General features: G+C 38.8%; 1 protein-coding gene and 1 long non-coding RNA gene across 2 annotated transcripts in view; one reads left to right on the forward strand and one right to left on the reverse strand.

Annotated features, from left to right (window-relative positions):
- LOC150068929 (uncharacterized) overlaps nt 1-11453 on the forward strand; it is a 35073-nt gene extending 23620 nt beyond the window's left edge. Inside the window, exon 4 of the long non-coding RNA XR_016537131.1 lies at nt 11403-11453. This is a non-coding gene — a long non-coding RNA (uncharacterized LOC150068929). The remainder of the gene's footprint in view (nt 1-11402) is intronic.
- The window catches only part of Spata16 (spermatogenesis associated 16), a 228129-nt gene that overhangs the window by 155516 nt on the left and 46356 nt on the right, over nt 1-26257 (reverse strand). The gene's annotated exons all lie outside the window — the stretch shown is intronic.

Here is a 26257-nt window from a genome sequence, read left to right on the forward strand (position 1 = left end):
TCTTTTGCTATTCATTCTTTGCCTTCCCTATTTTGTCTGAAAATTAGGACACATTAAATAAATATGCATTCATGTTACCTTTGTAAGTAAGGGTTTCAAGAATCCCCTTCCAGCAAATAACAAGAAATATTAAATCAGCAAAGATATTCAGACGTGTCCTCAAAGACATGATCTAAACAACACTATCATCCACTTATCTCTCTCTCGGTCTCTCTCTGTCACACACACACACACACACACACACACACACACACACACACACACACACACACCATTTCACTCAGCAAAAGCAGAATGTATATTTTTCTCAAGTGCCCACGAAAAAGTTGCCTATACAATTTCTTCCATCTTAAAATGAACCACAGTAAATTGAAAACAACTGAAAGGATCCTGAGCATGTTCACAGACCGTAATGGAATCAAAACGCGAGTTTTAAAAAGCCCACAAGAACGCAGTCTGAAGGAGGAACAGACAGAGTTATTTTGCTGAGAAGGATTTACAGAGGTCAAAGAGGAGGGCAAAACACAGTTGACACCAGTCTTCATCAGAGAAAGGCAAACGAAAACAGGTGTCCTGTTGCTGAAACCTGTCAGAATCTCTAGAATCAGCCACGGATGTCCGTGGCGGATGTGGGCAAGTCTGCGGATCCCTCGTGAGCTGTGAGTAGCAGGCAAATGATACAGCCATTGTGGAAGTAACTCAAATTCTCCAAGAGCTAAGCATATGACATCCATACACTCCTGGACAAGTATTCCAGAGAAAGGCTTATGGTCCCACAGAAATCCACTGGAGAATGTTTACAATAACCCCGTTCCCAACAGCCCCAGATTGAGGGGAAAGAGGCTAGAATGCCATCCAGCTAGCGGGTGTTTAAACAAACGGATTCATTCTTTACTGTTGAATTTTGCTCAGGAAGAAAGTGGAGAAAAAAGAAACAGTGATACATACAATAACTTGAATAAATTTTTAGGAAACATGTTGAATGAACAACAAGCGAAATTATGTATGATTACCAAGCACAATTATAGGAATGGAAAACAAATCTGTGCCTGCCAAGTGTTAGAAACTGGAGTGCTGTGCTTTCTTTTGTTGGTACTGGATTTTGAACTTCAGGTCTCGTGCTTGTTAGACAAGAGCTCAACCGCTATGCCATACCTCCAGTCCCCCTTGTGCCCCAGATATTTTCGAGTAGGCTCTTATTTCCTGGGCAGGTATGTGGTTTAACTGCCATCTACCTATTTTAAGCTTCTGTAGCTAGGATGACAGGCGTTTGCCATCGCAGCCAGCTATTGATTGAGAAGAGAGGCTCACAAACTTCTCTGCTTAGGCTGACTTCAAACATTCTGCCTCCATTGTTAGCCTCCCAAATACTTAGGGTTACAGGTACGGCGAGTATTAGGAAGATTACTTGTATTGATAGAACTCTAGAGTACCTTAACTTTGGTGAGTGATACACGGATTTACACATAATACAATTGAACTGAAATAATACACACACACACACACACACACACACACACACTTAACACAATCATCACCACCACCACCAACTACAACAATAGCAGCATGAGAGAAATTTTAGAATAAATAGTTTGGTAATAATCTAGTTGTGACACTATGCTAAGGTTTGAAGCTTGTGGCCTGGATGAAAGCCTGCATGTAGGGTCCCCATGCATTACAACTGCATGTTGATTTATAATCACCTCAAAGGAAAGTTTAACAAAAAAACTCATGTTAGATTTCAGTGTCTTTTACTTTATCCCTTGCTTTCTTTTTAAATTTAGGGTATTTATAGTTATAGGAACAAGAACAGATTTGTGATAATTGGGGTTTGGACGAATCATATCCAAGAAAAAGTGTCCCATAAGAATGTGCTCAAATTATAGACTGATTTCTGTCATTTCTGTACTAAGAGATGCCTCATAATGAAGTTTGTTTATTGGAAGTCACTAACAAGCCACTGAGAAAGCCTCTAGGTGAATCTCCCCACATTCATATCACTGGGATCTGTTATTTTAGGGTATTTATTGTGAGATAGGGGTTGTATTTAGAAATAATCACAGGGCAGGGAAAATTCTTTTGCACAACAATCTGATCCTTTTGTTGGTTTTTTTTGGGGGGGTGAGGAGGAAAGGTTAATTACCTTTCCATTATCTAGCCTCTGCTTCCAATAATTTTTTTCAATAAAGAATATATGTAGTTGGAAACATTTCTGAACTTATGAGTAGCTGAGAAAGTGTAAATAAACATAATTGACTATTTCTTGAGGCATAATCATTTTCACTGTGAAGCCCTAGTTTTTGTTGTTGTTATTATTGTTTGTTTTTTCCTGTTATGGAGCTTGAACTCAGGGCCTGGACACTGTCCCTGAACTCTTTCCCTCAGGGCTAGTGCTCTACCACTTGAGCTATAGTGGCACTTTCAGTTTTCTAGTGGTTAATTGGAGATAAGAGTCTCCTGGCCTTTCCTGTTCAGGATAGGTTTGATAACTCAGCTTCCTGAGTAAACAGGATTTCAGGTGTGAACCACCAGTGCTTGACTTTCTAGTTCTTCTTTCCATCAATGCACCTACAATGTACATAAGAGAACTGTAATCTTTGTAGTTATCCCAGTCATCACTTAGAATAATGTTTGTTGCAACTTATTTCTTTTATCCAACTAGTTAATATGTTGTTGTTCTTCTAATTCTCAATTATTTCCACGAGTCCACATGGGTCCCATTTTCAACTGTGTTGTTTGGACAAAGGTAAATTATTTTGTTTGCATATTTAGGTATTATTTCCAACTTAGAACATTCCCTTTATTATGTCTTTGGCTACTGGTCCCATTCCAACGGCAGTGTTTTACTTTCTCAAAATAGTAATTCTATGTCAGTCCTGAAATTTGAACTCAGGGCTTCATATTTGATAGGCAGATGTTCCACTGTTTACAAGCATACGGTCTCATGTTTATGCTTGGTGAACTTGCACTGTAATCCTCCTACTTATTCTTCCTGCCACAGCAGAGATGACAGATATGTATCATAGACTCAGCTTTTTACTAGTTGAAGTGGGGTCTTAGGAGATTTTTGCCTGGTCTGGCCTTGAATCACAATCTTCTAGATCTCTGCCTTTTAATAGATAGCTAGGATTGTATCTATGAACCATTATGCATTACTTAAAATATAATTTCTTGTTCTTCCTTTCTTCTAGAGTGGCTGACATATTTTTCTCGTCTCTGCATTTTAGAAAAAATGTTTCAAGATTATCTGATAGAACACTGGCTTTATTTTCTGTATTAAGGCTATACTCCTATGTAAAATCAATAAAACCAATGGTTACAAACATTGATTTGATACAAATATTGGTATGAAATGTTTTGAATCTTCATTGCTTTTTTCTAACCATCACTATAGGAAGTATTATTTTTATGCCCTTTTTTCTACAGATGAGAAGATTGGACCCAGAGAACCTGCTCAGGCCATTGAGCTAGCAGTGACATTTTTTTTCTAACAATCTGGCCATCCGGTCTGTGCTTTTAATCAGTTCAGTAGGACTCTGCAGTCATTCTGTGATCTGCCAACTCACAACTGGTTAAAGACATGAAAGAGTTAATCCACGATAAGCTAATGCTTCTAATGAGAAACCAACAATCCAAAATGGAAATACCACATCTGTTGGACCTTACAATAAAAAGGAGCTCATATACTTTATATCTTAGTTTTACTTCTGTTTTGTAATTCATCTTCACTACATTTAACCAAGTATAAGTCCATAAAAGATTTAGGCAAAAACACAACAAAAGAGAACTGTAGTAATTCTCAGATAGAGGGGGAAAAATGACTAAAGTTAGGAATTAGCTAAGTCATATACATAAAGAATTCTTTGTTTGCTCACAAATTTTATTCATTTTTACATTAGTCAACTGTGATTAAAATTGTGTGTGTGTGTGTGTGTGTGTGTGTGTGTGTGTGTGTGTAGGAACAGGGGTTCAAAGTCAGGTCCTCAGGTTTGCTAGGAACACTTTGAGAGTTGAACCATTGTCCCACTCCTGTGACTGCTTTGATTTTTATTGATTTATTTACCAAACATATAATTTGATTTTTTTACAAATATGCAATGTATTGTGCATTATATCTACAATGTCCCCATGTCAGGCTTATGCTCGCTCTGTGAGGCAGGCTGGAAAGATGTCATCCTTTTTCACTGTTCAGGGACATTTAAAATAAATGGTAGAAAAGAATCTGCACCTAGCTCTCTTCACCTTCTCCCCCTTTCTCCTGGTTAACTATTATTCTGTCCAAGTTTTCAGTTTTTTTGCATCATTTTGTTAATTGTTTTCCTACAAAATCATTAATCTAAAGGCCATCATTACAGAAGAAAATGTTTTATCTTTAGAATATCTCAAATATCCCTTGCCCAATCCCAGCACTACAGTGTTTTCTTTACTCTTTCCTTCCCTTTCTTCTCCTGTCATTAGTACTCTTTCCTTCTTTCCTCTTTTCTTCCCTCCCTCCCTCCTTCTTTCCTTCCTTCCTATCTGCAATGCTTTCTTTCTCCCTTCCCTTCCCTCCCTCTTCCCCCCCCCCTTTTTTTTTGCCAGTCCTGGAGCTTGAACTTAGAGCCTGAGCACCATCCTTGGACTTTCTCAAGGCTCTACCACTTGACCCACAGCACCACTTCCAACTTTTTTTTCAATGTATGTGTGGTACTGAGGACTCAAACGAACCCAGGACATCGTGTATGCTAGGCAAGCACTCTACCACTAGTCCAAACTCCAGGCCCATCTCTCCCTTTTTCTTAGTGATGGTGGTGGGGCTTGAATTTAGAGCCTTATGCTACCATCTGTTATTTTTCCTACTCATAGTTTTTACTCTACAACTTGAGCCACACCTCCACTTCTGGCTTTTTGCAGATTAACTGGAGATAAAAATATCAAAGACTTTCCTGATCAGGCTGGATTCGAACCATAATCCTCACATCTCAGCCTTCTTAGCAGCATGGGTGACAAGCATGAGCCCCCAAAGCCTGGCTGTTTTATGCTTGTTTATTTTTTTCCCCCAGAATTGTCTGGGATTTGATGGTTTTGTTTTCGCTGAGAGTAACAAGCTCTTAGGTTAATGAGTTAGTTAATTCTCCTCTTCTTTCTAATTTACTAATTTTTGCCTTTTCCCCAATTTTGCTAGTTTTTTTTTCCCTTCTTTGCTTTTCTTAGGCTTGGAGGAAATTATTATTTCTTAGTTATTTTAAATGACACATTGTAATTTTTTCATGTTTGTTGTATGCTTCTGGGGTTTACTTCAAGAACAAAATTGTTAGCTTTCATTTCTGTCTCTTTGATAAAAGCTGATTAAGAATGTGTCGGGCTGGTTATAGTTTAAGACTTTGTCCTCTACTTCTCTTCGTTACTTGCAAAGCTACCCCTTTGGTGGCATATATTTGTGTTTTTATGAGTATTTCATAATGTATAGACTGCTTAGTTTACATTTTTATTTTGTGTTTTCATGACTTTTTTGTTCTTTTATTCTCTAGCCTTATTTATGTACTGTGTTCTCATTTATGAGTCACAGACTGAACTCCCTCAGAGAAGTGCCTTGACCCACCCAGTACTAGACTGCAGCACAGTGTAAGGGACCTTTCTTGATTCTAGGGACAAAGGTCTCTCTGGGAAGGAAGGTGATGTAGTCAAAGTTGGAGACCTAAGATCTTCTCTGGAAACAAAAAATTATGAAAAATGATTTTCAAAAAGCAATACTCTTGATTGTTTTGAGAAGGTAATTTTGATTGTAGAATTGAGCAAGTAATGAAAAGTAAAAAAAAAAACAGAAAAACTAAGTTGCAGAACGAATTCTAAATTAGAAGCAACAAGCAAAAAATCAATATGAGATAAAATTAGGAACGTAGAAGGCAATCTCTAAAAATTAAAGATATTAAAGATTCCATTACTAATGAATTTTTATGATTTCCAAGACATCCTCACAGGCATAATTACATTTTAATTCTGTCTCCATGGAGTAGATAAGGCAGATATTGCCTCATTGTACAGCTACTGGATAGAAGCTTTACTGAGGTGAGTGAGGGTTTGTAATCCTAGCTACTCAGGAGGCTGAGATCTGAGGATTATGTGTCAAAGCCAGCCTTAGCAGGAAAGTTCATAAGATTCTTATCTCAAATTAACCAGCAAAAATTCTGGAAGTGGAGCTATTGCTCAAGTGGTAGAACATTAGCAATGAACATAAAAGCTTAGGGACAGGGACTGGGCCTGGAGTTCAAGCCTCGGGACCAGCACAAATGTAGACACAAAGCTCTGAAAAGGGCATGTGATTTGCTCTACTTTATTAACCAAGAAAGCTTTATTTTCTTTACCTAAGGCTCATTGTCTTAAATTCCTCCTTTTTCTTTTCGTCTTAGTGCTTATGCTTCTGTTAGAAGTTCAGGACATCAGGGCACTGGTGGCTCATGCCTGTTATTCTAACTACTAAGGAGGCTGAGATCTGGAGGATTCCTGTTCGAAGCCAGTCCAAGTAAAAAAGTTCATGAGATCCCCATCTCTGATTATCCAGCACAAAGCCAGGCTGGAGATGTTGCTCAAGTGGTAGAGCACCAGCCATGAGCAACTAAAGCTGAGTTTGAAAAGGTGAGGCTCTGAGTTCAAGCCCAGAGCAAGAGAGAGGGAGGGAGGGAGGGAGAGAGAGACAGAGAGAGACAGAGAGACAGAGACAGACAGAGAGAGAGAGAGAGAGAGAGAGAGAGAGAGAGAGAGAGAGAGAGAGAGAGAGAGAGAGAGAGAGAGAGAGAGAGAGAGAATAAGAAGAGGGGGAGGGGAAGAGGAAGGAGGGAGGAAAAGAAGTAGGGGAGAAAAGAAATTCAGGAGATCTTACTAGAGGTTACAGTTTTTTTCTTTGGAAATATGTCTTCTGGATTCCACCTGAGTTTAAGACTCCCATTTTCCACAACACAGAATCTGTTCAAAGGCCTGTCTTTGCAGAAGAAATTAATCCAAGCAACATTGCTTGCTAAGAGATTAGATCAGTGGCTTCTTGCAGCTCATTTCAGTTCTGACAGGCCTTCCATACAGGAAAGTGGCAGGTGAAACAAGCAAACACACAGAAAGCAAACTCCAGGCTTGCTCTTTCACCAGCTCTTCCTCTCATCAGGGCGGGGTCTGGCACTGTTCATGTCCTCCACGGGGGTGTGGCTAACTGCCTTGACATCACTTCCCAGGCCTGAAGAGAGAGGCACTGCGTGGACAAGGTGCTGAGGCACAGACAGTGGGCACGCAGGGAAGTGGCTGGTATTCTAGCTGCAAAGGGCCCCGTGTTTCTGAGTAGAGTATGCAAGTGGCAGTAGATAAAAAGCCACATTTTGTTTTATGGCTTATTTGGCTGATTAAACCCAGGACCTCCTGCACTTAAAGCAAGTTCTCTCCATCTCTAACCCCTCCCCAATTAACTTTAAAAACTAGTGTTATTATAAAGGTGACGTACAAAGGCGTTACAGTTACAGAAGTCAGGTAATGAGTACATTTCTTGTGGACAATGTGATCCCTTCCCTTTTCTTTCCTTCCCTCTATGTACTTTCTATCAGCTATTCCTCCTTCAGATATATATGCATATGTGTATATGTTTATATATAAATAAATGTATACTATACATATATTTATATAATTGAAATATATACTTATATTTAATTTCAACTGAGGTTGTGTAAATTATTTTATTAATGTCTCTGCATAGGTTGGTGCCTAGGGAAGGATGAGAATTAGGTACAACTGTGAGACCTCATCTGGATTGGCTAACTTCTTGATGGAATCTTTTAAATTCCTTTTACTTTTATTTATTTATCTATTTTTTTGTGGGTCACAGGGCTTATACTCAGTCTGGACGCTATCCTTGAGCTCTTCAGCTCAAGGGTACCACCTACCCTTGAGCCAAGCCCCACTTCCCACTTTCTAGAGGTTAATTGGAGATAAGAGTCTCAGGTCATTTTGTGCCTGGGCTGGCTTTGAACCTTGATCCTCAGATCTTACCCTCCTGAGTACCTAGGATTACAGGAGTGAGCAACCACATCAGGTGAAATTCCTTTTTGAGGTATCAAACTACAGGGTCAAGTCTGCAAGGATCTTGCAGCTAACAGTTTCCTGTTTCATATTCCTTTAGCAGAGTACAAGGAAACTCAACAGTGTAGCAAAGCACTCAGTGATTTTAAATGTTCTATTTTTTTTAACGTGGAAGAGGAATGAATGGGAGAACTTGTCATTTGTAAGTTTGTGTGACACCACATAGATCGACTAAAGTTGTCTCCCCAGGAGAGACAGAGTATATAGGGCTAAGAGAATTATGTTCACACATCAGTGGACTTCAAAGGACTGTGTGGGGCAATGTTTTCCAGCCAAGTAGGCCATGGTATGACCTCTATTAAATTTATGGGAAATGAGGTTACTCTCTGGGTGACAAGCTGTTGAATGACAGTAAAAAGTAATTAATCAGTCCTACTCCTATTTGTTAAAATAGCTGTGCTTTGGCTTCTTTTTTCCCAGGTTGCCTTAAAATCAAGGTGTGGCTATGGTGGGTTCATTCTGCTGTGTTTTCACCTTGATCTGACCAGAGAATAATTTGCTTCTGCTCTGAAGCATGTAGATGATACACATTAACCTTCAAGGTTTTTTTTTTTTATAAAGGAATACTACCCCCCAAGCTTAAGTTATCTAATGTGTAAAGCAGATTAGACATGCAGCAATAAATCTCCTTTACTTTATGCCCCCTGAATTTTAACTCATAAAGCTAGTAACTTTAAAATGAAGACAGTATTACTCATCATGCTTATTTTAAGGGAGTTAGTTGAATTGTAGGGTAAATATATTATCTAATTCAAACTCAGATCTCATGGAGTAATTAAATAACCGGCATTTATTGAGAGCTATGTGTTTGGCATTGAGATAAGCCCTTTATATATGGGATCCCATTAAATATTATCCTTTATAGATGATGTCTTATTAAATATTATTACTCCCTATTTTCTGATGAGGAAATTGGGTTTAAAAGAAGATATTAACTTCTGAGACAGTAAGTGCTAAAGCTATGATTAATATCCTGGTCTGCTATCTTGTCTAAATCCTACATACGCAATAGTGCTTCTCAATGGTCATTAATGATGTTGAGAATCCCAATAGCTATAATTAACATTGCTTAACTATTCATCTCTAGCCTATCTATCTATCTATCTATGTATTATCTATCTATGTATTATCTATCTATCTATCATTTCTCTATGTCTATCTCTTCTCTTTTCCCACTTTACTATTATTAAGAAATGAGTGGATTATAGAAGAGGCCTGATAATAGATAGCTATTGAACAGCCAGATAAGCTACATTTACATACATTAATTACTCAATTGCTATGGTCACCTACTTCATACATGAAATAGTGTTGACTAATTCATGCAGCACAGGAGTCAAGAGCATGTAGAAGTAGAGGGAAGAGACAAGACAGTGGAGGTGACATAGAAAGAAAGGAGGAATCACTGGCTGTTTCACACGCAGGGGTTCTGGTCTGGCTTTCTGTGAGGATTTGGCTACTAGTAATGACCAGACTGTGAGTTCCTGGCTTTCATTAGAGAACTACCCACTTCCTAGGCAAAGCTGTTTCTGGATTACTCCTTTCTCACCTTTGCTGAAATGCAATAGAATGAAAAAGTAGTCATATTTTGAGAAGCTTGGAAGGTAACAGAGATTTTGTGGAACCCTTTTTTTAAATTATGAACTGCTGATCTGTTACCTTTCTAATCTACATTCTTATGTTTTTCCATACCTTATGTAGGAAAGGCTGAGTTCTGTGTGAGGGTACAGTTTCCTTTGAAAAGTGGAATAATTATACCAAGACAAGCAAGCCACCAAATCTTATTATGGTAGTGTTCAAGCAGTAAAGAAGTAAAGCAATTTTTTAAGCCAACAATCCACAAATTCAAATATTCTGTGGTCCATCACTTGATTCCATTTCCCCTATTTTCTCCTAGTTATCACAGACATTTTATATCAGTATTAATTATTTTGAAGCAAATGCTCCATCCAGCAACATATTCATCAGGAACTACTATGGAAAAATTTCAGAGCACTCTGGCTTACAAAAGTGCTCAGATTTCATCCCACTTGCAGATTGGGTTAGGGCTGGCTGATTAGAATATGTTCACTGGGTATGGCTCCAAGAAGAAAGTCACCCCTAAATTAACTAGAAGAACTGCAGAAGAGATAGGTTTTTCTCATGCAAAAGACAGAGAGCAGAGGGTCAGACAAGTAGACAAGCAAACAGGCTTCCCTCTGGTCTCGCCAACGCCCAGAGGCAAAGCCTGGGGACAAGACCCAGGGACAGATGCAAAGTGTTCTGGCATGGCAGGGAGATGGGAAGAACTGAGACCAGTACCAGCTATACAAGCAGGGAAGTTTCAGGGATTTATTTCCCACCCTTGTATGAAGGCCTAAAGTGTGCACATGCAAGTCTGTGCCTTACTGAGCCTTACTGAGCGCTGGTGGCTCCATCTGAAATCCTAGCTACTCAGGAGGCTGAGATCTGAGAGTCAAAGTTCAAAGCCAGACCAGGCAGGAAAGTCCATGACATCCTTATCTTCAAGGACCCAGTGAAAAGGCAGAAGTGGAGTTATGGCTCAAATGGTAGAGTAACAGATTCAAATGGGAAGAGCTAAGAGACAGCTCCCAGGCTCCAAGTTCAAGCTCAAGTACTGGCACAACAACAACAAAAATCTGTGTCTCCACACCCACTGTTCTTCCACTTGTTGCCTTCAGGACAGAAGCAGTTCTGAAACCATATTGTACCAAATATCAAGGAGTTATAAAGGCAAAAAAACTTCTAAGATACAATAAACTCATGATATGCTTGACTACTGAGATAGTAAAACTACTTATCATACTAATGCATGTTGCTGATGCCTAAAAGAATGAGACATTGCACAATATTTCACAAACTTATTTGACCACGGAATCCACTTCTTACAACAAAACCATTTTTTATAAAAGAGCATCTCGAGGGCCTGAAGTTTGGTGAAATTCATTTTGAAAAATGCTATCCTCAGGCAACTTCTATCTCTCTTACTTCTTAGTTCAAATGGGGCTGGCATCTGGTTAATATCCTAATTTCAAGATAAATGTTTCTAAAAAGAATTTGAGGAGCAGAAGAAGCAGATTTCATGTATCTTATCACAGGCAATTTAAGGATATTATTGATATGAGCTAGCATACTCTATTTCAATTTCTATGTTATGTTACCCATGCTACTTTTAAGTTAGTCAAATCCAGGCATGTCTCACTGTCTTTTAAAATTCTTTTTTCAAATATTGCCGAGATGTTTATGTACATTTAAAGAATTCTGGAAGTTAATATTTGTGGATACCAACATCTTTCTATTTCCAGGCTGAGAGCAAATGGAGTTCTGAGGTCCTCTGATCTATGCTGTTACATCAGGTGTAAAATTCTGATTAATATAAAATTTAAAAAAAAATCAGTAATACCAATGGATTTGTTCCATCAAAATGTATATGTAAATTAATACTTAGGTTCTATGCTATGTTGAATAACAGTTTAAAATATCCAAGAGGCTGGACTAGTTTTAGTTTGGTAGAAAATATAATTTTTACAACCAAAATTTTTATGGAATGCTGTAAATCTGAAAAAAATCATTTTAAACAGCTGAGATTTTTATGGCCACTCAGGGATAATAAAAAGTTTGAAGAATATATTATATTATGTAGATGAGGGGAATATATTAGTCAATATGATGACTTATTTTTATTTTTTTAAAAAAGAGCTTGCTCTTAAAAATTGGATAAAGGAGAATTATCCAGTAGACCTTCAGGTAAAATGAAGTCTGCTACTCTCTTATCATTATACTCTGAAAGTAAACACTGATGCAAGGGATTGCAGCTCCAGTGAATCATGACCCCTCTAATGCAGCAGTGCATGGTGTTCAGTGCTAAAGAACAGCAAAGTGTGAAGAGCCTTTAGTTAGGGAGTTTGCGAACAGAGAATAGTTAATCTTGTGGTCAAAAGAGGGTGGGGAGAGATTTGATACTTATGTACCCTCTCTGCCTCCATGATCTATTTTTCTCTTCACGGATGTTCTGTGAGGTAAGTAGGGTAACCTCTGTTGGACATTTTGTGGGCAATGAAACCACATCTAGTGACCACACAGTTCATCGATACACAAGGAAGACACTGAAGATCAGACTTCAAATTCAGCCCTCTCCCCACATTGTCGGATGTTTATTTCTGGAGTATTTTGTTCACAGGTCTGTCTTCTGTTTCCACCTGAGTAGTTTGTTAGCTACCATCCTCCTTTTTGACTTTGAAATATATGTTAGAAGAAAAGGATTTTCAGTTTAAATTCCTGAGAAAACAGAACATAAGTGCCATGATCTGAGGATCCTGCCTCCTTAAAAAATTATGTATGTAGGGCCAGGAGTTTGGCTTAGTGGTAGAGTGCTTGCCTAGCATGCACGAAGACCCGGGTTTGATTCCTTGGTGCCACATACTTAGAAAAAGTACCAGAAGTGGTGCTGAGGCTCAAGTGGTAGAGCTCTAGCCTTGAGAAAAATCCAAGGTCAATCCTCAGGCCCTGAGCTTAAGCCCAGGACTGGCACAAAAAAATATTATGTAATGCATCTAAAGAGAGAAAACAAAACTTTCATAGTACATATAACTTACTCTATCCTTTATATGAGGATAAGACTTTATTTAAATTTCAGTCTACAAAGTTTCTATGTAAGAAATTGCAAGCTGTTTCTGAGAGTTGGTGGTAAGATATCAGAACCGACATTTTGTGTGTGTGTGTGTGTGTGTGTGTGCCAGTTTTAGGTTTGAACCCAGGGACTAGGGGATGTTCCTGAGCTTTGTTCGCTCCAGGCTAATGCTCTACTACTTGCACCACATCTCCATTTTCAGCCTTTGCGGTAATTCATAGGGAACTCATAGTCTGATGGACTATTATTCTGCCTGGGCTGGCTTCGAACCACTATCCTCAGATCTCAGCCTCCTGAGTAGCTAGGATTACAGGTGTGAGGCATGGGCTTCAGAGTGGACTACTTTTGCTAGAGAAGTGATGGGGATTTCAGAGGATTTGAGGGAGACTGGGAACTTACTTTCAAGGTTCTCAGTCCATATGTACAAAGAAGAGAGTGGTCTTTTTCCATCTTATCAACTAGAACCCTCCAACTAGAGGCTCCTAAGGTTCTGTGAGAATGTTTTACATTTCTGACAGAAGGGAACGATTCACCTAGACATATGGGTAGTGAATTTTTGTAGTGAGCTGCTTAGAAACTGCAAGCTTACATGGAAAGCCCATTGCCAGTCTCTGGCGTGCCTACTGATAAGCATCAGCTTCAGGAAAAATGAAGCATGGGAAAAGGAAAGAGATGTCTGTCTTAATGTTTTCTTAGTCACATGTGTGGGAAGAAAACCCATAAGGACATGTGATAACTTAATTACATCATAAAATAACTTAATAATATCAATATTTTATATCTTAAGGATAATAACAATTATCTACTTGGTAGTTACATGAAATGAATTGTGCTGAGCTCTTTAACATGTGATATAGGTTCTATATCACATATGTCATTTCATTTTATTTTACAGAATTGAACACTTAGAAGCTTAAGTAACTTCCTCAAGCTTATAAAGTTTTAGTAGATGTCAGATTGGATTCAAACTTGCAAAGCTCAGAATCTAGAGAGTGTGCTCTAATAACATGATTAGCCTATATGTCTTTGCTGTTAAGAGTACTGGTTATAATTCAGGTTCTTCAATAGGAAATGTGTTTATTTGTAGTAATGATGAAATATGAAGGACACATACATTAAGAGAAAAGAGCTAAAAACACTGGATTTCTTTTTTTTTTTTAGGATGAGAGAATTCCTTACATAAAAATTACCTGCTGTAGGTTAAATACAGCCTGACTGCACCAAAGATAGCATACACTGATTCTGATTTCATTTGCTACCAGGTTAAATTTACTGGGGTCATACCTGAGTGATTGGGTTCAGGGAAAATGTCTTCCAATATTAGAGATAACATATATTTATACATATAAATGTATATAAGCAGATTTTATATATAAATATCAAAATACATATTTCTATATTTCAATATATTGTATTGATATATTCTATCGACTTTTATTATATATTTACAATATATTATTTTTTATTGTTTTTATAATTTTATATTATAGCCATGTTTAATGTTATAGCATTTTATATTATATTTATATATTAAATATCATATATGTATATTTATATATTCTGTTATATATTATGAATATTTGTATCATATAAAATACACATTTATATAATTTTGTTATACATATTTATTTATATGACTCTGGGGTTTGACTCAGGGCCTAAATGCTGTCCTTGAGTTTCATTTACTGAAGGCTGGTGCTCTACCACTTGAGTGACACCTCCACTTCCAGCATTTTTGTGGTTAATTGGAGATGGGATTATAGGTTCAAGCCACTGGCGCCCAATGTAGAAATGATATTTAAAGTAGCACAGACACCAAGTGATCAGAAAGGGGAGATGATATCTAATATTGACACCTATCCATTTGTACATTTTCTCTGTCTCTGTTTTAGTGCCAAGAAATGATATCAGAAGAAGCCCGACGAATGAGAATAGGTTTTCCTCTCATTAGTATTGCAGATCCAGCTTTGGCTGTTTGCAGTCCTGAAGCACCTCACTTCCCAAAGATATCCCGCGCAGACGCAGGCGGTAGGCCCTGTTCTGGGGCTCAACCTTTATGACTGCACTCATCTCACATTTGCCCATTGATGTAACTAGAAGAAACCCGCTCCTTGGATGAGTAGAAAGAATTCTCCATGTCTGTTCTTTTCAGTCATATGGCTGCAATAATTACAAGGAGTTGGTGAAGCCTGCAGCAAATAACCACTTTTGCAACCTCCCCAGGGTGCTGTACCTTTAAGTATCTTTATCGTTCACATCATCTGTCAAGTCACCCTGAGAAGGTTTTCAGTTTGTTAAGGAATTTTTCTTGGTGTCTGAATGTAGAAAGTGACTGCCTGAAATATGACACTGTCCAGAGTTCGACAGTGAGTTGATAGAGACAGGGCCAGAGTTCAGTGCAATTCTCTGTATTTCTGTGCGCTTGACAAGTCACAAATATCTTAGATGCAGGCCTCATTATGACTTGAAATCACTTCTGGCTTCAAGGACTGCACAGTTGACAATATTATGGTGCTCATAAATAAGAAAAAACATATGTGACATGAGCTCTTCAGCAAAAAAAAATTATAAAATAGAAAACTTTTCAATTCTTTTCCAAAAAAACAAATTTCTGTGGTCGTGGCTAAAGCAGTACTCTTCTCACCACCACCCCCACCTTATAGAGGGAAAATTTCATTTCCACTGTGCTCTGGTGGCTGTAATCCTAGCTACACAGAAGGCTGAGATCTGAAGACCATGGTTTGAAGCTAGTCTGGGCAGAAAGGTCTATGATACTCTTATTTCCAATTTACCACTAAAAAAGCCAGAAGTAGAGCAGTAGCTTAAGTGATAGAGCAGTCAGGTTCAGTGCCTGGGGCCTGAGTTCAAGCCCTAGCACCAACCAGTACACACACACACCCACCCCCCCACACACATACACACACCCACACACACCAAATTACATTTCTCACATTTTAGTCCAATGATTGGGAGTCATTTGTTCCAAAGACTTCATGGACTGAAGGCTTGGTCCCCAATATGATAATATGAAGAGATGGTGGAATCGTTCAGGTCATGGGGACAACACTGATCTCACAAATGAGTTGGCTTTTGAAATGTATATTGTTACAAACAATCCCAGGTCTCACCTCTACTGCATGGCTAGTTTCCTTGCAGCTTCTCTGTTCTACTGTGCTTAGCATAGGACTCCTTGCCCATCTACCAGCTTAAATAAACTTCTTTACGAATATCCAGCTTTGTGTATCTTATTACACCAAGACAAAAGCAGCCCACACCAGTAGGGAAGTGAGAATGAAGTTGTTATGGCTATTTCACATGAATTTACTCAAGCTTCTCTTTGCAAACATTTTTATCCTTTATAAACACTTAAATAAAAATATTCCACCTCTAGGATATTGAAACAAAAGCCATATAACGAATGATTGCTGTCCTTAAGGTGCTATGTTATCTCTCATCTCTTTTGCTGTTCCTTTGTTATCTCATATTGTCACAATATCTCACTTTGTTATCTGATATATTGGATACATTTGTATTTGGTTACTTGAAATTGGACAGGGAAGGGGGGAAAACCAAGAGGGGGGGTGGGGAGATGGTAATGGGGACCAAGACATGTGGAAGGGTATCAATGTATGTGAATTAATGCACCTTCTATCTGGCAAATATCATGTAACCCTTTTATTAAATACAATAAAAAATATTAAAAAATATTCCACCATTACTTAGTAGTCAGGGTGTACCGACATGACTGGTGTGCACTGATCTACCAGTCAGTACACAAAGTAGTTTTAACAATCAAGAATATAAACATATAAACTCAAATCACTTTTTCTTCATTAACATTAGAATGAGATATTTCCACCTAGTTCATAGGTGATAGAATGCTATCGATCACTTGGGAAACATTCCTTAACTCATATTTTATATACATATATGAATATATGTATACATACCATGTGGGTTATAAGTATGTATGTGAATTGGGGCCCGGAGTTGGGACTAGTGTAAGTGTGCTTGCCCAGACGCATGAACACCTGGGTTCAATTCTTTGGTACCACATACATAGAAAAAGCTGGAAGTGGTGCTGTGGCTCAAGTGATAGAGCACTAGGCCTTGAGAAAGCACAGGGACAGTGCTCAAGTCCCAAGTTCAAGCCTCAGGACTAACCAAAAAATGTGTGAATCTGCAAAGGAAAGTAACCTTTGTGTTTGTTAACTATAATAGGGTTACTTGCCAGCCTTAGCAAATTAAAATGTTTAGGAACAGTTAAACTTTAGATACACAAGGATTTTTAGTATAAAAATGGCCCATACCATATCTTACAGTATCAATCCATCTCCGAGTCACAAAATTGTGATTTTAATTTTCTCTCACTTGATTTGCACTAACGTTGTGGAATTGCAAGAATGTCATTGTTAGAACGGTAGTGGACGAGATTTCCTAGCCCTACCCTAGCATTCTTTTAGCAGAATCTATGTAACTATCCTTGGGAAGAGAGTACTTATAAACAGTGGAGACAGCCGGGCACTGGTGCCTCACACCTGTAATCCTAGCTACTCAGGAGGCTGAGATCTAAGGATCATGATTCAAAGCCAGCCAGGACTGGAAAGTCTGTGAGACTCTTATCTCCCTTAATCATCAGAAAAATCAGAAATGAAGTTGTGGCTCAAAGTAGTAGGGTGCTAGCATTGAGCAAAAGCACTTAGGGACATAACTTAGGTCCTGAATTCAAGCCCCAAGGCTAACAAAACAACAACAAAAACCATAAGTAGTGAAACTGTTCCTGTAAGCATCCAGTGGCTAGGGACAACTGGAAAAAAATCAGGGCCCAGGTACTGTCTCTAAGCTTTTAATATATGTGTAAGATTTTCCTAGCAAAGGATCACAATAGCTATATACATATGGCTTTATAAGATGATGTCAAGTGAAATGAACCTCAAGATATGAAAATAAGAGGATTTTCTTTGTGGTTGTTATCTTTTAATGTACTACATGAAGTTGCTTCTTTTTTCTTTCACTTTTCCCCCCACTATGGTTTATCACTTGTTGTCACTGTATTTGGTTTTGGTACCTAGTGTGATGTATGTTTATTTAAATTAGGGAAGGAAAAGGGAAATACAAAATGGTGAGACAAAGGACAAAAGGAAAACCAATGCAACAGCGATACTCACAAGACAATATCTTGGAAATGAACCTTTACAGCTTTGGAGAGGGGAAGCTTGAGGGGAGAGACATTGGAAGAAAAATGTGGGAGGAGGTAACAAAGTTTGACAAGAAATGCACTCATTACCTTACATATGCTACTGTAACCCCTCTGTACCTTGGCAAGAAAATAAAATAAATAATAATAGTAAAAAAAGGAAACAGGCAAACAAGCTCTTGCAGATCATATTGGAGTATTTTCCCAAGATGTGGAGAGATCAAGATGGGCTTTGTCATGTTGAAACTCCAGCATGTAAAGTAAGACACATGTCTTGATGCCCTGTCATTTGGCACTTCTTCCCAAGATTCGTGCTGTGGTTGCACTGAAGAGAAACACTAGGGTGGTTCACAAAGAAAGGGGTGAGGGTGATGGGAAAGTGAAGCCCAAGCCTGTGGAGATGCACAGGGAAGCCACTGCAGAGATTTTATGGAAAGCTTATCTCAGAGAGCAATTTATTTCCAAAATTATATTTGATGACTAATGGAAGAACCAGTTTGAGGCAATTTCTGATCTTGCTAAGTTTTTGACTTTAAGTGAACAGAGGCGCCACTAGACAAATTCTGAATGCATTCCCTGATTTATGAACTTCTAAAATGCAAGGAGGACTGAAAGCAAAAGCACACATCTGAAAGCTGGGCCTTTTACTTCATGTAGCCAAGCTGCGTATAAATATGCTCAATGTTCAGAGAATTATCACCAGTCCTAAATTGTTGGGGAGAAAAGAGTGATGTCTTGTACAAACTTGGAATGGAATATGTTTTTTTCTTTTTGAAACATGTACTGTGAGAACAGGCAGTCTCCCAGTCCTCGAGCGTTCTATTGTAAAATTTGAGAGGGAGCCAGCAACACCCAAGCTGCAGCTTCATAAAGATGGCTTGTCTTTCCCTGTGCTTGGCTTAATCAAATCCCTTGAACCCTAACATCATAAACAGCAAACTCTTACTTGGGAATTGAGAGAAAGAGAGAGAGAAAGGGGGGGGGGCAGGGGAGAGAGAGAGAGACAGACAGACAGAGAGAAAGCGAATCTGCATGCATAGTAGCTAACAGATACCTGGCAGTGACTAGACAAACAACTTTAAAATAAAATGTGTATTTTTTTACTCAAATTAAAAATGCCATATGACTTGTTTATATTACATTAACTGCTTGTTCCTCATAGCCAGACAAAAATTTCTACCAACCCTGTCTTCCTATGCGGAGTTCCTGATTATGTGTGGAGACTGGAGGGTGTTGGGGAAAGCTATTTGCCTCCAGCTGATGCAGATTAATAACTGAGACACAGGATCCATTTGGGAGAATAATGAGTCGCTTCCTGGTCTAAACACCAGCTCCTGGCAGTGCTTGACCAAACAAATACGAAATCACAAAGAACAAAATTGAGGCTCCTGTTGGATCTTGAGAGAGGAAAATCTGAGATAAGTAGAAGTTTATTTTAACAAATGCAGGCAATTTTATGGAACTTATATCACAAAAAGGAAGCAGAGATTTGCAACAACGATGACAGCAGATCAGGACAAAAGAAAGGATTTATCTTTTTAAAAAGCAGTGGAATTATAGGTCTTCTTGCTTAAGACCATTAACCAAATCATCATGAAAAGAAAAACTAAACATCAGCAAAAATAAACTGGAAAAGTACAAGTCGTGTTAACTAATTTAAAACTGATTTCATTCCTGTCATTGCTTAAATTTAAAGAGAACTGCTATTAGTTATGTATGATACATTATTCTTTATGGTAAGACATTAAGATCATTTGCTTGTAAACATGTTGCTTGGATTTCATCAGATACCTAGTTGAAACCAGATGCCAATGGCTAATGCCTAATTCAGTGTGTTCAGGAGGCTGAGGTGTGTAAGACTGAGATTTGAAGCTGGCTTGGGCAGAAAAAAAGTCCATGAGACTCTGTCTCCAAAATAACAAGCAAATAGCCAGGTAATGGATATGTGAAAAATCTTAAAAATATGGCCAGACACTTAGGAAGAATGTCTATATGTTCGGTAATTTCTGTTGGCATTTTCTGTAGGATGGAAAACTGGAAATGTTTTTTAATTACCAGTGATTGGGAAATTGATAAGAGTATTCTTAGGCTCATGAAACTGTAATGGTAAAGATGAACAATAAATAACATGAAAAGTATGCACAATATAATTTCAAGTGGAAAAATATGATGTAAAATACACATCCTATATACTTAAAATAACAAGGTTATTTTTATATGTAGACAAATTGGAAATTGGAAAAAAATAGTAGCAGTTGCAACGTACTATAGACTGTTTCAAATTATTCTTTGAAAATGGCTTAATTATATAACAAAGCCTCTGACCAAAAATAAAAATCAATTTAAAATCTCCAAATGCAACTATTTAGCTATGGATCTGGAGAGTGCCAAAGTGTATTTTTATGTAAGTTAATTAGACTGTCCTCAATTGCTTTTTGTTTATTCATGCTCTCTATTTCAATGTGTCTTTATTCAGAAAAGTGGATGAACCAAAATTTTATACACACATATGATTAGGTATATAATTGTGTACATAGGATGTGAATTTCATATTCTTAATATTTACTTAGATGAACTTAGATTCACTAGAGAAAAATCAGAGGAAGGGAAGTAAGCAGGAATTGAACTTGAAACTTCCCTTTCAAAGGATCTGAGAATGTCTAGACTGGAGTGGCCTCAGGTTATACTTCATAGGTACTCTAGATTTGCAAGCAGGGAATACAAGTGTTTATTTGCTTATTTATCCATGAATCCATTCATTCATTCATTGGAGAAAACAGTGAGTAGGAAAACGAGAATCTCTGCTTTGCTCTGCTCCACTTAATGCAGTCAATTATAATCACTGATTTAGGATCCTTGACTACCTTCAGAACAAAAAGGCTGCCCAAACCGGCTAAACTCGGGAAGAGCACTGTCCTCTGTGTGACCTTCTGGGTCGCAACTTCTACAGAGACTTCACGCAGCAGGACTGTATCTCCTGCATCTGGTATAAAAACCCGGGAATTCCAATTAGGCGCATGCGCAAGCAACAGCACTGAGGTCAATAAGGCACTTCTCTGTCATTCAAGTCCATCCAGGCCTGAATCTGTCCATTCTGATCCCAATAAAGTTCAAGCCAAACCACGCATGATGCTGTGGAGCCCTCTTGCTGGGGCCCTTTGCTGCCTGTCTTGTTCGTTAGTGTGTGCGTGCGTGCGTGTGTGTCTGTGTGTGTCTGTGTGTGTGTGTGTGTGTGTGTGTGTGTGTGTGTGTGTGTGTGCAGGACAGTTGGGGACATGGACACACACCTCGTGTGGGAGCATCGACCTCCTCGAAGACCACATTCACTCCGCAGCCCTCAACTGGAGGGATATGTGGCAGGTTGGTGCCGGGGAGCCCGTGGCAGGGACAGGGGAGCCCGTGGTAGGGACAGGGGAGCCCGTGGTAGGGACAGGGGAGCTACTGTGACAACCAGAGAATGGAGCCGTTGTTTGGATCAAAGCTGTCCAAAGACAGTCCAAAAGTGACCCGTCCTCCATGAGACAATACAGACCCACTCATGTGACAGTGCTTCAGAAAGCAGATTTTGCCATTACCTGCTTTTCATGACCAAATGAAAGGTAAGTTCTCAGAGAAGTTCAGAGAAATAATAATGCAGCTCCACATCCATCTGCACAGAATTGGCTTGGATGGAGGAACGCTTGGTTCCCTCGAGTGTGAATCCTTCACTTGAGCTGGGGAATGGGAGGCACAAGAAAAGCCACAGCAAAGTCGGCCTCTTCCCCTCCGGATTCTCACCTTATCTAAGCTGCATGGCTGAACGGTCCTTATCAGAGGATGGCTGCGGAAATGATGAGCTAGAAGGAAGCTCCAGGAGAAAATTGGTAGATCTAGGGTGGAGGCAGTGACTCAGATGGAGAGCATGATTACCCCTTATCAATGACAGCAGCCAGTGAGGGAGAGGATAAGAATCGATTCCCATAAAGGCTCTAAAGAGAGAGTGTGTTCACAGGGGACCTGAGGAAATGGCGATGGCAGATTGTGTCAGGACTGGGACAGGCGAGGACTGGGAGTTGTTTCAGGCAGGGGTGCATAGTGGGGAGGCCTTGCTGGGGTGATGAGTAAGGGGAGACCTGGGATGGCAGAAAGCAGGGGGACTGGGGAGTACCAGGACCCTAAACCACAGAGCAAGGCTCTTCCTGGACTTACAATGTGCAGATCTTTCTGTGAAGCAGGGCTAAAGGCCTGGGTGGGATTCTGAACCTTGCTTGGAGCTTTCTAGCTTGAGCAGTTCATACATTGTGCATTTATTACACTCTTCTTGCCAGTCTTAGGCCCAGTCTTAGGCTGGAGACTAGCAGACTATCCACTGAAAGGCTATTGCTGTCCAATAAAAACCAAAAACAAAATGACAACAACAAAAAAAGCTTGCTTTTGTTTGTGAATGCTGGGACTCAGGGTCCAGACACTGGCCCTTAGCATTTTCACTCAAGGCTGGCACTCTATGACTTGAGCCACAACTCCACTTCTGGCTTTTTTGCTGGTTAATTTAACCAGAGAAAAGAACCTCAGGGGACTTTTCTTGCTTGGGTTGGCTTGGGCTGCGCTCCTCAGATCTCAACCTCCTATTGTGAGTTACCAGCGACTGATTGAAAAGCCTGCTTTTAATAATTGCTGTAAAACTCCCTCAAGGAGAATTCTAAAACAACACAATATATCCCCCTACCCCCCCACAGAAGAAATACAAACCCTCAGCCTAATTTTAATTATGTTCTAAAATCTAAGTGCCAGTGATTGTATATAAAGATTCCCTTCTTGAATACTTGTTTCTTAAACACGTCATTTGAAATATGATGTAAAAATCAATGTTAATAAATTCTTTAATAAAACAACTTAAAAAAGAAAAAGAAAAAGCAAGAAGAAAGAAAAAAGAAAGAATGAGAAGGTAAGGAGAGAAAGGAAAGAGAAAGAGAAATAAAGAAAGAGAAAAGAAAGAAAGAAATCAAAGAATGGAAAGAAGACATGAAGGAGAGAGAAAAAAAGGAAGAAAGGAAGATGGGAAGGAAGGAAAGAAGGAAGGAAGGAAAGAAGGAAAGAAGGAAGGAAGGAAAGAAGGAAAGAAGGAAGGAAGGAAAAAGGAAAGAAGGAAAGATTAAAACACACCTCACGCTTAGGGTTTGTTCCCTCCACAGACTTTGGCAGCACATAACCCTGAGATCAGAGCCAGAACACCACATTGCAGGTGTTTTCTTGCAAATGAGAAAATCGAAGTGTAGATCCTCTAGAGATCACATGGGAAGGAGCCAGATTGAAAATGCAAGTTTTCTGATTGCAGTTCGTAAACACCTTGCACTAGCTTGCTGCAGCCTTTTGCTACAGTGTGTCCTTGAAAACTGCTAAGTATTTTGGTCCATTCTATTCAAATGGATCAATTTCACATGGGCTCTGTGATCTATAATGGGAGGAGCATGAGGGGTGGTGGAAATAGGAATGGTGCTGCACTCCAGGTTTTCTGGACCATGAACAGGACCAGAGGTTATGAGCAGTGAGATTGCAGGTAATTACTCTGTACATAACCAAAGAAATACAGCTTAGTTGACTCCTGAAGGGATCCCTATTTTGAACAAGGACTGATGCCTTTCTCTTGATCTGACATCTTAATGTTGGTCTCAGAATGATTAATTAGCAGGACATTGAAATTCACCTCAATTCTTACCACTAGGGGAGGGAATACTGCCTGGAAACTGTATCTTATTGAAATGTGTCTATCGCATTCCTTGTACACAAACAAGAAAGGTTGTGTATCATTTTATTAACTTCCTGCATATGGATCAAGTACCTTTTTTTCATCATTAGATGGCTTCACTTTCTTTTCTTTCTTTCTTTCTTTTGTTATTCTTACTCTGAAAACCAGAAACATATATGATCAGTACCTTTAACTTTAGGAAGTCAGCAAATAAGCTAATAGACCCATTAGCAAATTCACTCATGTTGGCACCTTTCCTGTCAAATATAATCATCTACTCATTTGATTGGGTCTTTTTAAACTTGCTATGCTCATTACCTGTTCTTCTGGTAGGTGTAGGTTTACTATATGGAAACAAATTTGTGTAGTGACATTTTACTTCTTAGTAACACCGCACAAAAAAGTAATGTCCCCTGGTTTTTTCTAATAATTATCTGCTCACATTGGGGAGCCATAATTAGTTAATTTACTAATATTTGTTTCCTCATTATGAATGTAGGCCAATCTGGCTTTTGTATTACTTATATAGTAAATTAGGTGGGTAAAAATTCATCATGTTTCCAGGTGGCATTATATAGTGATAAGATAGTAACAAGGGAATGTAATAGGTGATTTCTAGATCTTGGAAGAATAAGAAGCCTAAATAAAATACTTGAAGTAAAAACAAAATGTATAAATAAGAAGAGAGTGAGCTGAGCAAGTCATGAAGTTGAAAAAAATGGCACTTGAAAAAAAGAAACCACATGCTTTGATATAAGACCAACTGGGTTTGGGATACTATAAAATCAAAGATACCATGCACATATTTCCATGGTCGCTAGTGTTTTTGCAAGTCTTGTTCATGGGATGGGATGATCTTTTGTTTTTCGAGCCCATTAGTGTGATCAACAAGAGAATGGTAGTGTTCCAATCTAGAGAAGAAAGTGGGCTCACTGTCCATTTAAAGGGCTTAGGTTCCCCACGTCTGAGGTTCCTCTCCTGCACTACAGTCCCATAGCATATGTAGGCACCTGTCAGGCCCGGTGTGTGTCACTGCCATGGAACTTAGGGACTAGAGGACCTGATGGAATGTGAAGCTGTCTGTGCCAGCTGCAGTGAAGGCTCTTGCTCATGTCCGGGAGTCTCATGATTTCTATTATCGTTCTTGAACTCTGACCGGCTACCTTCTTAGCTTGCAGGTAGAATAAGAACTCATAATTTCACAGCTCCTAAAGAGCCAGTAATTAAGAGGGAATTAATTTAATATACACAGTGTTATCCCATTGGCCCTGGTATACAATAGATTGGAAGATAAGGAGATTCTCCTAGATTTTTCTGACTGGGCTTGATGCAACTCACTATATTTTTAGACTCCTTATGAAGGAAGGAGGCAGAAGAGTCAATGTCAGAGTCAGGGAGAATTGAAGCCAATACGCTGTGAAGGAGGAGGAAGGGGTCAAAAGCCAAGGAATGCTGGAGGACTACAGAAGCTGGAAAGGGCAACGAAACAGATTCTCCCCTAGAGCCTACACAAGGACTTACTCTTCAGATACCTTGATTTTAGTCCAGTGAGATCTATTTATGCCATAGAGTTAACTAATTTGTTTAAGCTACTAAGTTCGGGAAAAAATTAACAATCATAGAAAACAAACGTAAATGAAAAGGGGATGTGACCCAGCAATTCCACTACTTGGCATTTACCCAATCGTCCAGAAACAAGGACATACTAAATCCATTAGTACAACGATGTTCATTGCGGCACTATTTACCATAGCAAAGATAGGGAACCAACCCATTTGTCCCTCAGTTGATGAGTGGATCAACAAGGATGTGGTATTTATACAATGGAATTTTATGCTGCTGTCAGAAAGAACGATATTGCCCCATTTGTAAGGAAATGGAAAGACTTAGAAAAAATCATATTAAGTGAAATAAGCCAGACTCAAAGGAATATAGGCTCAGTGGTTTCCCTCATTTGTCATAATCAGTAGAAACCTTGGGCTCTCCTAGCAGAGATTTGCAATAGAGCAAAACCTAGATACATAAGGCCATATAGTATGACGCTAAATGAAAGGACCTCTAGGATATAGAAACAAAAGCCATATAATGAGTGATTGTTGTCCTTAATGTACTATGTTATCTCTCATCTCTTTTGCTGTCCCTTGGTTATCTCGTATTGTTAGAATATTTCACCTTGTTATCTGATATATTTTATATATGCTTAATTGGTTACTTGTGAAGTAATGTACCTTCTATGTGGTGAATATAATGTAACCCTTCTATAAAATAAAATAAAAATATATAAAAAAGAAAAGGGGAGGTATTAAATATTTTGGACAAGGAAGATCTTATATTCTCCTGTTGCTTGTCTGTTTCTTGCTCATCTCTTAGGCTTCAGATAAATATTCCACTGTTTCTGAGTAGAACTCCAACCTTCCTTTCTGCCTGATATAGAACAGGCACACAATGGAATTTTTGGACTGATGTTGACAAGAAATTATTATGTATAGAGTGATACATGTAGGATAAATTCACACATGTTCTGTATTGGAGAGAAAAAATAGAGCCATTGTTTTTGTTTATAGCATACTTGTAAAAATGATATTTATATTCTGAGACAACTTCAAAA

Source organism: Megascapheus bottae, chromosome 1, assembly GCF_031878675.1.
Source record: "Megascapheus bottae isolate mThoBot1 chromosome 1, mThoBot2.hap1, whole genome shotgun sequence".
In the NCBI taxonomy this organism is placed as follows: Eukaryota; Metazoa; Chordata; class Mammalia; order Rodentia; family Geomyidae; genus Megascapheus; species Megascapheus bottae.